This window comes from Saccostrea cucullata, unplaced genomic scaffold (assembly GCF_032062105.1).
Source record: "Saccostrea cucullata isolate Sc308-1 unplaced genomic scaffold, CSIRO_AGI_Scuc_v1 ctg6230, whole genome shotgun sequence".
NCBI lineage: Eukaryota > Metazoa > Mollusca > Bivalvia > Ostreida > Ostreidae > Saccostrea > Saccostrea cuccullata.
In genome coordinates, this window is record NW_026929031.1 from 23,177 (window position 1) to 35,701 (window position 12,525).

Sequence of the window (12,525 nt, forward strand, 5' to 3'; positions counted from 1 at the left end):
CATGGACCAAAAAAGTGAGGATGTCCATTTTGGCACAACAAGTGTACCATGCGCTTTACACAAACCTAAATGATTAATAACATCTGGAATAAGAGAAACTGGAGGAACGATCCAAGAGTTAAATTTTTTCCAATTGAAACCAAATGCATCGACCCCAGAACTCCCTGGCGTCCAGAATTTACTAAAAAACTTTTTTACCTTGAAATTGTTACAATCTGCAAAAAGATCTACATCAAAGGGCCCCCATTTTTTACTGAAAAATTGAAATATAATATCAGAAACAGACCAGTCATCAAAATCATAAACTTTGCTATAACAATCTGCTACACTATTTTCCTCTCTAGGAATCCACTCAACTTCTAATGTTACTTGATTCTGAATACAAAAAGCATAAATATTAAGTGCAATATCATGGAGCTCTTTTTTCATGCTACCAGAATTAACTATCTTAACTACATTTTGATTGTCAGTATAAAGTTTTACAGTTCTGTTGCTAATCTTATCTGTAGAAGATATTAAAGTTGTCTCTACTGCTTTCATCTCCCTCCAGGTAGAACTCTTTAGAGCTTCCACAGAAGTCCACATTTTATGCACTACACTATCTGCGAGTTCCACAATGTAACCAGCCGCTGCATACTTGCTTGCATCCGTAAAAACGATCCTTTGAGGAATGAAACTGCCTTTAAGAAAACATTTAGATGGCAAATATTGTAAATTGCGCAACCAGAAATTAAGTTCAGTCACAATTTCATCTGAAAGAACAATACAATGATCCCAAGAAACTGAATTGGCAATAACCATATGCATAACTCTCGTCATAATAGAACATACATTTCCTAAGGATTGCTGGAAAGAAATTATGTTTCCAGCTATGCTAGCTAGAACACGTGGAGTAATTTTCTCGGATGAAATAACTTCCCTGATTTTGCCTAATAATTTATCAATTTTAGATTGAGGTATGAAAAGCATACCATGTACAGTATCCCAAGAAAACCCCAACCATTCCATTGATTGACAGGGAGTCCAAATACTCTTATCCTCGTTAACCAAAAAACCTGCTGAAATTAAGTCTGCTTTAATAGCTGAAGACATAACTTTACATGATTCTAGATCGTTTGCTAACCCAAATCCATCATCTAAATAAACAACAATTTTATGACCTTTTGCTCTCCAATATTTCAACAAAGGCTTGAGCAGCTGTGTAAAAATAAAAGGAGCAGAGCTCAAACCAAAAGGAAGTACCGTGAAAGAATAATAGGTACTTTTCCAACAAAAACTCAAAAATTGAAAATGCAATGGATTTATGTCCAAATGATGATAACCGCTCTTAAGATCAAACTTGAATATAAAGTCATTTTTCTTGCAAAGTTTGATAGCGCTGCTAACACCCTCTAACTTAAATTTATTTTTTCGTACGCATTTGTTAACATGTCTAAGATCCAAAATAAGTCTTTTCTTGCCATGAGAATTTATAGAAACTGACAAAGGATTAACTATAGAAGGAACAGTACTACACCTTACAATGACTTTATTGCCTAACAAACTTCTTATTTCGTTGTCTACAAATTCCTCATGATCAAGAGAAGACTTATTGTTATGCAAAATAATCGTCTCTGGAAAACAATCAAAAGGAATACTATAACCATACTGAATAGTGTCAACTATATATTGTTCAGCATGCAATTGTTCTTTCCAAAAAGAAATGTTTTTTACTAATCTCCCTTTAACCGTTTGTAAATTAACATTTTCTTTTTCACAAGACAAAATATCTTTTACCAGTTTAGGTTCTTTGGTTATCTGTGGAGGGTCCGGTTTGTGTTGAAGTTGGCTTGCCGATCGCGAAAGGTTGGCTCTTTTTCTTGAGGGGACAGTTGACACTCCAGTGCCCGAACCCGTTGCAATACAGGCATTGGTCTGGTTGAATTCTGTATGGGCTTGGTTGTGATCCTCCGAAGTTCCCGTATGAACTAAACTGCCTGGTGTAAGGAGTAAATCTTTGCTGGAAAAATTTGCTGCTATCTGTACGAAAAGGATTATTATAATTTCTTTTGTCAAACCTTTTCCTTTTAGCCCTGGCTTCTGCTTGCCGGAGTCGTTGACTTTCCTCTGTACTCTCCGTGATTGGGTCATCTTTGTACTCTTTACAATGCTTTAGCCACATCCCAGCCGTACTTATCTGCAATTCTTATAACTTTTTTCTGGTCGTTAATACGAAGAACAGCTTTTTTGATTATCTCTTTAGCATTCAAACTATCACCAAAGTCAATAAATTTATCAATACTTTCAAAGTCACTTTGTAAATCTGTTAAGAAGTTGTACCTTTCTTTGTGATGATCCAACTTAAAATCAACCGAACTTTCTCTGGATACACAAGTTGAATTTTTTGCTTCTAACTCCTTCAAAAGCAGCTTTTTGTTCTCTGCTAAAGCTACGTCTAACTTGCGGGAAAACAATTGGAATGCCTCTGCGTTAGTAAGGTCTTCATTCAAAGTTTGCGAACGGTTGCGGCTAGCCTCATTGTTGTTAGACGAACGTCTTTTTGGCTCATGAGGAACACTTTTCCCCGGGCTACCACGTGGAGATGGCTCACTATCTGAATCGGACAGATTCATCTGTGTATCTAACTGATACGTCGTGGCTAACTTGTCGAATGACAAAAGAACACAAAACACGAGTTTAAATACCCTTGGACCGGTTCACCGCGTGCCGCAAAATAGACCCCAAAAGATATTTAAATTATTAAAGCACATACGTAAGATAAATAGAAATTACCAAAGTAATACATACTGACTTGATAGCCGAATCATTATACCCGCTGCCCTGCACGCCAAAGGAACCAGGTTCAACTCCCAGGAACACCAATCATTTTTTTTTTTTTTTTTTTTTTTTTTAATAGTCATTAATTAATAATGTAACCGAAAAGAAATTTATATAACTGCACCAAACTGCACTATGCTGCAATACAGAGCAACATATTGTAGTTCCTAGCAAATCATCCAATCAAAATAAACTTAGTCAATTTGTTGTAATTTAATTAAAAATATCATTAAAAAACTTTATACATTTAGTGTTTTGAAAAAAAAGTTAAAAAAATGTACAAACTGGATGAACTTTTTAATTCACATTTACTAATAAAAGACTGTTCTCTTCCACATAAATCTCAATTAACAATCCAATAATTATGTCAGAGGACTTTTTCGACAAAGTTATGCATTGATAATTTTTTATCGAAGGACTAGTTTGGGTATGCGCAAAACATCCTGAAGAAATGATCAATCCTCTTTGACTGATGTGTTTTTTTAATTTGTGAGAGAATTAATATACTGGTATCTTATCTGAATAAGAATTTAACTACACTTTCTTGCTCTTCAAACTTTAAATTTTTCTTATTTCGTGTTTTGAAACATAAGTTGTTGGATTTTATTTAATTCATATTCAATTAATTAAAATCTAGAAAGATTTCATTTCAATCAAACTTTCTTAATATACAGTTGTTCTCTTTCATATGAATCTGAATTAACAATGCAGTAATTATGACAAAAGACTTGTTGACAGAGTTACATATTGATCTTTTTTCTGTTTGGAATCAAACGACCAGTTAGCGTTTGCGAAAAATATACTGCACTCTTCTGCAAAACAGTGCTACACATTGTGGTACCTGGCAAGTTATCCAACCAAAATAATCTTAGTTGTTTTTTTGTAATGAATTAGAAATATGATATAATTTTTTAAAGTAATGTTTTGAAAAAAAAGTTTTTCTTTTAAAAAAAGCAGACAATGAAAATATTTATTTCACATTTAATTAATACATGTATGAGTCTTTGACCATAGTTATGGTTAAAGACTAATATATAAAACCATAACGATACAATTCTGCAGCTACCTTTACTAAACCTTTTGACTTCAAAATCAATAGGCGTGTTCTTTAGGCCATAGGGAGTTGTCATTTCAAAAGCTGCTCGAGATATCACTGTGGATATGAAAGTGTTGCAGACAAACAGAAATACAGCCGAACGGAGGGACGGGCAGACGGACAAGGGGGGAGAGAAGGAGTTATGGTATAAAATTTCATTGCGAAAACTCAAAAGCTTCTAAAGATATCGCCCGGAAATGAAAGTTTTACAATCAAACAAAATGTATGAATTTACGGCCTTGATCTTTTGAACTCAAATTTAGAGGGGTCTTCTTTAAGCCATAAAGAGTTGTATAAAATATCATTGCAAAAGCTCATATGTTTATCGAGATATCGTTGGGGAAACGAAACTGTTAAAACAGACATAATTTTTTTTAATGTATGATCTTGACCTTTGACCAAATAGGGATCTTTTGTAGGCCATAGGGACTTATTGTGGAAAATTTCATCGCAAAAGTTTACAGGCTTCTCGAGATATCATGTGGAAACTAAAGTGTTACGTACAGATAGAACAACAGACGGACGGATGGACAGACAGACCGGAATCAATACCCCCTACTTTCAGCGGGAGTCAAAACTCCACGGGCCACAAAGCTCACCTGAGTCACTTTGGCCTTGCTGTTTTACATCAAAATTTTCCCCTTGGAAAACTGATATTCTATAGTTGCCCCACTCACTCGAGGGGACATAACTCGATCAACTGATCAATATAAAATCTAAACTACCTTACGAATTTTTCATATCACTTTCATCTTTACTAGTCCAGCTCTTCTTGAGAAGTATATACGAGGGGTTATCAAAAAGTTCGTGGACTGAGGCTATAAAATTAGTACTATGTAGTCGGTGCTTTCAAAATTTATAAGGAACATAAAACAACAAAAAATGAAGAAATGTTGAAAATTTTAGCCTGATACGTTCATTAGGTGCCAAATTATTGTTAAATAAAAACGACAACGTCATTATTTTTCAATGTCCGCTTCTTCTACCTCATACCCTTATTTTGATGAGATTCCCTGGAGCTAAATACGGACTTAAGGTTTCAATGCGTATAATACTGAAAATATATTTATACATTGGGAGAGATCCTCGCTTGATTGTGCCAACATATTTTGCTTATTGGAGTCTAATTTCTACAACATATGATCAACGTCATTTATTGACGCGATTGATTTTTTCACACCTTGACTACAAATCGGCATTACTTGTGCATCCCTTTTGTCTCTAATACTCTTTTGGCATTAAAAAACAAGTACTCTGGATGCATTTTATTGCTCCGTAGCCAGTTAAAACATTTCCTAGGTCTAAACCAGTTTTTTCAGGGGCAAAACTTAACCCAACACATACCTGAACTAGTGCTAATTGTAACGGGAACCGTTACAGATGTTCCCCAAACGCTCCCCAAATCCCTTTTCGTGCCATATTCCCTGTAAGCTTTATCAAAAAGGCAAACTCTATGCATTTAAGACTTTATCAACGTTTTCCCAGAAGTATACCAAGTATATTCAAATTTTAGCATAGCACGCGTGCGCATGTGAATGCATATGCATAATGACGATAACATCTTGTCTCCACTATTTAGAAATCTTGATATACTAAATATTGAAGCGTTTAACCCAAAAGCATTAAAAATACGATCAATCAGGTGTATTCTTAATTTTACCAATTTCACGTGCACGCACGTGCATGCATGTGCATGATGACCATACCCTCTTGTAGGAGTCTATTATGTCTGTGTAAGGTCCAAATCCCATCCGGTTTGGTTGAAAAACAAGGGAGTTACAGCCATTTAAAGTTTAAGCCAATCAGATTGCAGCGCACGTGCATGTGCATGCATTTATGAAAATTGTTACATATCATATTGTAGGATATCTTAATGCATGCCTATGTCCAAGATTTCATAGCATTTCGTCAAAAAACGAAAAAGATATTGATATTTTTGTTTCCGCCAATAAGGTCAAAGCGCACGTGCACGCACGTGCATGCATGTGCATGGCGACCATACCTTCTTGTAGCAGTCCATCATGTCTGTCTATGTTCTAAACCCCATCTTGTTTGGTTGAAAAAGAAGGGAGTTATAGCCATTTAAAGTTTAAGCCAATCAGATTGCAGCGCACGTGCATGTGCATGTTTTCATGACAATTGTTATAATCATTTTGTAGGACATCCTAAAGTATGCCTATGTTTTAAATTTTATAGCATTTTGTTAAAAAACAGAAAAGATATGGAGGTTTTTCTTTCAGCCAATCAGAGCAAAGTGCACGTGCATGCGCGTGAGTTCGTGCTAATTTGACAGTGTCATATTATTAACACTATTAATATATCCTTATATAATGAGTTTCAAAGCATTTCATCAAAAAATGTAAAAGTTATGACTATGTTAAATATATCAGTCATTTCACTCATTTCACGCGCCCGCACGTGCAGGCGTATGCGCGCAAAATGACCTTCGTTCCGCACACCTACACTACACACCCATTAACCCTAAAAAGGTTTTAACTTAGTTTGGTGAACAGTTTCTGAGAACACTCGCGGACAAAAAAGTACCGGAGAACAAATAAGAAAAAAAACTAGATATGAAACTCGTTGCGAGCAACGAGAGGTCTTCCGTCCGATTCCGGAAAGAAGACGTAAAATCGAGCTGAAAAAGTAAAAAAAAGATTTGCACACAAGGAGGATTAAACCCAAGTAGCTAGCATTAAATTCCAACGCACTAAATATTACGCTGTCGGGACCTCTACTCTAAATCAACTTGTACATATTAACGCATATGCTTCTCTCTTAAAATTATGAAAGGCAGGTCACTATTCAAATTTAGCGCCAAACGCCACGAGTTAATCTTCGCGCTTTTTCTTTGGAATGTTCTATTAAATAGGTGTGATAGCTTCAATGAAATAAAAAAAAACGTTCTTATAGTCTAAGATTCGAGATTTAGAAACTATATTTTACACATTTTAAAAATTTCATATTGTATATATGCATGTAACACTAAAGCGGTAAAACGGTTATGAATATTTTTCAATTTCCTGTTTATCCCCAAAGTGAACTATCCCGATTAGTTAATCGAAAAAAGGTTGAAATGTTTCGCTGAAAAACATGGCCCCCCCCTTCGATGGTCAAGGAATCAGATATCATTTATGCTCAATAACTTGAATCAGTTCTTTGAAACAAGAATGCTAAAATAAACTCCAAGAAGCGATCTTTATAAAAAAAAAAGCGTTTTCTTATTTTTGTCTTATTTATTAGTTTAATATGACACAAGTGTGCATAGGAAAAACAGTGGTTAAGATTTATACTGACAATATTAATTGATATTCTTTTTTGAGAAAGTATTACTCATAAGTATGATTTAAGATCTGTTTTTCCGTGATGTACAAAAGATATTTGGTATCGAATTTCATTTGCACATTTAGTCTTTTCTTTTTCTACTTTGAAAACCAGCCAAACCCAATTATAGAAGACGTTAGTTTTATACACAGCTGCAACGAAACTACGACGTGACAATCCAAGGATTCCTTTACTTTTCATTTATTCTTATGTTACTTTCGTTAAAGCAAACGCTCGGCTGCCCTCCGTAAACCACTATTGCGAAATGTCGGCATTGACAGAGACAGCCGCCATTTTGGACCCGCTTCAGATTTTTGGATGCTAATATCTAGAGTTTAGATTTATCAACATTCAAACAAATCATATAGTAAGCATTATAAAGAGGGTTTCTATTATCATACCAAAAATAAATGAAAAATACTGAAAAACAAAAAAGTTAGAAAATACAATTTTTTTTAATTTGCATCTCGTAACGACCGGAAGTACTGACGATGCACGAAAAGGAGATTCTGCAAACCAGAAAGTCATGATCTATCATCTCCAATAAGTCTCCAGTTCATATACTTAGCCATTTTCGATAAAAAGGGGCGACAAAATCGCATTTTAAAATCAGGAAATTGTCCATAACTTGGCACCAGAAGCGAATTTTCCACATTTCTCTACGGATGTAACAACTTCATATAATGACACATATTTTGTTAAAGTTTCAAGAAAAACCGCTGAATAGTTTTCGAGAAATCGCCTGCACAAAATTTTGTCAAAAAAAAGAATAATAATAATAATAATAATAATAAGAATAATAATAAGAAACAGTAGAATCACTATAAGGTCTTCCGTGAAGACGGAAGACCTTAATAATAATAACTAGAATGAACTCGTTGCGAGCAACGAGAGGTCTTCCGTCTGATTCCGGAAAGAAACGTAAAATCGAGCTGAAAATATAAAAAAAATTGCACACAAGGGAGATGGAACGCAAGTCGCCAGCATGAATTTCCAACACTCTTAATATTACGCTATTGGAACCTCTACTCTAAATCCACTTGTATATATTCACGAAACAGTGCTTCTCTCTTTGAATTATCAAATGGCGGGTCACTATTCAAAATTTAGCGCCAACCGCCACGAGTTAATCTTCGCACCTTTTCTTTGGAATGTTCTTTGAAATAGAAGTGATAGCTTCAATGAAATTTTAAAAAGAACGTACTTATAGTTTAGGCTTTGAAGTTTAGAAAGTATATCTAACACATTTTACAAATTCCATAATGTACATAATTATGCATGTAACACTAAAGCGATGAAACGCTTATAATTTTTTTTTTTAATTTCCTGTTTATCCCCAAAGTGAACTATCCCGATAAGTTAATCGAAAAAGGTTGAAACGTTTCGCCGAAAAACATGATTCGCCCTACATAAACGACGGTCAGAGAATCAGATATCATTTATGCTTAATAACCTGAATCAGGTCTTTGAGACAAGAATGCAAGAATAAAAATAGTTTTCTTATTTTTGTCTTATTTATTAGTTTAATATGACACAAGTATGCATAGAAAAAACAGTGGTAAAGATTTATACTTGATATTGACATTGATATAATTGATTTTCTTTTTTGAGAAAGTATTATCTATAAGTATGATATACGATCTGTTTTTCCGTGGTGCACAAAAGATATTAGGTATCGAATTCCATTTGCACATTTAGTCTTTTCTTTTTCTACTTTGAGAATCAGCCAAAACCAATTATAGAAGACGTTAGTTTGACACAGAACTGCAACGTAACTACGACGTGACAATCCAGGTATTCCTTTACCTTTCTTTTATCCTTATGTTACTTTCGTTCAAGCAAACGCTCGGCTGCCTCCGTAAACCACTATTGCGAAATGTCGGCGTTGACAGAGACAGCCGCCATTTTGGACTCGCTTCAGATTTTTAAATGCTAATATCTAGAGTTAAGATTTATCAGCATTCAAACAAATTATATAGTAATCATTATAAGAGAAGTTTTTATTAACATACCAAAAATAAATGAAAAATACTGAAAAACAAAAAAGTTAGAAAATACGACTTTTTAAAATTTGCATTTCGTATCGACCGGAAGTACTGACGACGCACGAAAAGGCGATTCTGCAATCCACAAAGTTATGATCTATCATCTCCAATAAGTCTCCATATCATATACTTTACCATTTTCGATTAAAGTGCGCGACAAAATCGCATTTTAAAATCAGGAAATTGTCCATAACTTGACACCAGAAGCGAGTTTTCCAAATTTCTCTTCGGATGTAACAACTTCATATAATGACACATATTTTGTGAAAGTTTCATGAGAAACCGCTGAATAGTTTTCGAGAAATTGCGTGCACAAAATTTTGTCAAAAAAAAGAATAAGAATAATAAGAAACAGTACAATCACTATAAGGTCTTCCGTTGGAGACGGAAGACCTTAATAATAAGAAACCGAGTAAAAACAATATGTTCCCAAACTCCGTTTGGGGAACATAATTAACGGGATTTTTGGATGTCAAATGTTCATAACTTAAGAGTTTTTCTCTGTTACACTTAGGCCGAAAAAACGTCGTGTTCGAGGTTGCGCCGCCTGGACATATATATACCACTGCTTACAAACACATTACTAATTTATTACAAAATAAATTTTATGATTTGTGGTTTATTCTATAGATAGAAAATATGATGCTTACTAGATATTTTAAAATTCATTGATGTACCTAAAGCTGTTTTTATTTTATGGCGCTAGTCCACGAACTTTTTGATACCCCCTCGTATTTAAATGTTTTCCTTACAGTGTTCAACTTTGATTCTCTATCGTGGTCCCACCTGGGTACATGATTTGGACAAATTAAAATCTACGCTACCACAGGATGCTTGCACATTAGTTTCAGATTTTCTGGCACATTGACTTTTGAGAAGAATAATTTTAAATGTTACATACATATGTATATATTTAATGTATAGATTTGATTCTCTTTTGTGACCTCTACCTACATCCAGGGGTCATGATTCTAACAATTTAGATTATACACTACCTCTGGAAACTTTTATACAAGCTTCACCTGTTCTTGGGATTTTTTAAAGAACCAACCCTATTCTTATTTTTTTGTTATTTTGGAAGGCCTTTAAGAATTGAAACTCCCATTAATCCAAAGACGTTTTATACTAGCTTTGATGAAAATTGACCTAGTGGTTCTTGACAAGAAGTTGAAAATGTGAAAAGTTTACAGATAGACAGTTAGATGATGGGTGATCTGAAAAGCTCACATGACGTTTCAGCTCAAGTGAGCTAAATTACCTCATAAGAAACATAAATGTATTAACATTAACGTAGAAAGTCAAAACACTATTAACAAAGGTCAAAAAGTATATTTTAATATATATACCAGTCAAAACATGTTCAGGTAGCATTCCACAAAAAAAATTGACAAGAGGTCCTTGGGCCACATCGCTCACCTGAGTAACACTGGTGATGCCGTTCTTTACCAGATTTCCCCTGTAATACCTGTTGTGGCCCTGCCCTACCCCCAACCCTGGATCATGATTTAAACAATTTGGAATCTACACTAACCCAGGATGTTTCTACATAAGTTTCAGCTTTTTCTGGCCCAGTGGTTCTTCAGAAGATTTTAAAAGATTTTTCCTTTATATTTCAATGTAAAATTTGGATTCCCTATTATGGCCCCGCCATACCCCTAGGGTCATGATTGTAACAATTTAGAATCTACACTAGCTCAGGATGCTTCCACATAAGTTTCAGCTTTTCTGGTCCAGTGGTTCTTGAGAAGAAGATTTTTTCATGACCCCAACTTTTTTGTCTTTTCTTGATTATCTCCCCTTGTAAGGGGACTGGCTCTTCATTTTAACAATTTAAACTCCCCATCACCTAACGATGCTTTGTACCAAGTTCAGTGAAAATTACCCGGTGGTTCTTGAGAAAAAGTTGAAAATGTGAAAAGTTTACAGACAGACAGACGGCAGACAATGGGCGATCAGAAAAGCTCACTTGAGCTAAAAATCTAATTAATTTTTCCCCCTTTTTTCCCTTTTGCCACTAGATGCCATGTACCGAAATTGATTGAATTGCTTTTGCATTTTCAGACAAGAGGCTGAAAAGGTTTGTATGTTAAAGCATGATGCACAATGCACAACAACAACAAAGTATAGCAACAGGTCACCCACGTTACTCTGATGACTTAATAAATAAAAAGCATTTTATGACTAGTATGCAGAACTTGACCAATATAATAAATTAGTGATAAAACAACAAGAGGCCCAAGGGCCTTGAATCGCTCTTCTGATAAATTGTACAATGTATCACTTCTATTAGAAGCCTCCAACTCTATTAGTATCATAAGACCCAAAATGCATCAACTTACCGTATATACTCGCCTATAAGTCGGTCCGCCTATAAGTCGGTTGTACTTAATTAGCTTATATTTCAGATGGACTGACCTCATATAATACCATTATTTTTATAGCTCGCCTATAAGTCGGACACAGAGTTTTGGACTAGATATCAACTCCCAAAAAACCGACTTATAGGTGAGTATATATGGTACAAAGTTTGATAATATTTAGCCAGTTAAAACTTAAGATATAATATAATAATAAAATACCATAAGTAGGTCACAGTGACCTACCTTTTGATTGAAATTTGCTGAGGACTCAAGATACATAAATTGACAAAGACTGATGATTCTAATTAAATAAGTAACTGAGATATTCAAAAGTAGGTCACCATGACTTACTTTTTGGTCAACATTCTCTGAAAACCCAAGATACATCATCTTACAAAGTTTGACGATTCTAAGCCAGTTAGTACCAGAGATAATTAAATATAGCCAACAAATGTCAAAAGTAGGTCTACTTTTTGGTCGACGTTATTCAAAAACCAAAAATGCCTCAACTGACAAAATTTGAAGATTCTAAGCCAATAAGTACTCGAGATATTCAAAATTAGGTCACCGTGACCTACTTCTTGTTGGACATTCAATGAAACCCTAAGATTCCTCAACTGACAAAGTTTGATAATTCCGAGCCAATAAGTACCAGATATTAAATATAGCCATAAAATGTCAAAAGTAGGTCACAGTGACCTACTTTTTGGTCGACATTCTCCGAAAACCCAAGGTGCCTAAACTGACCAAGTTTGATGATTCTAAGCTAATACATACCTGAGATAATCAAAAGTAGGTCACCGTGACCTACTTTTGGTCGACATTCTCCGAAAACCCAAGATGCCTCAACTGACAAAGTTTGATGATTCTTAGCCAATAAGTG

General features: G+C 34.7%; 1 pseudogene; it reads right to left on the reverse strand.

The window, feature by feature from the left end:
- Positions 1-248: 248 nt before the first annotated feature.
- On the reverse strand, positions 249-2,870 carry LOC134279621 (uncharacterized; annotated as a pseudogene).
- Positions 2,871-12,525: the final 9,655 nt, after the last annotated feature.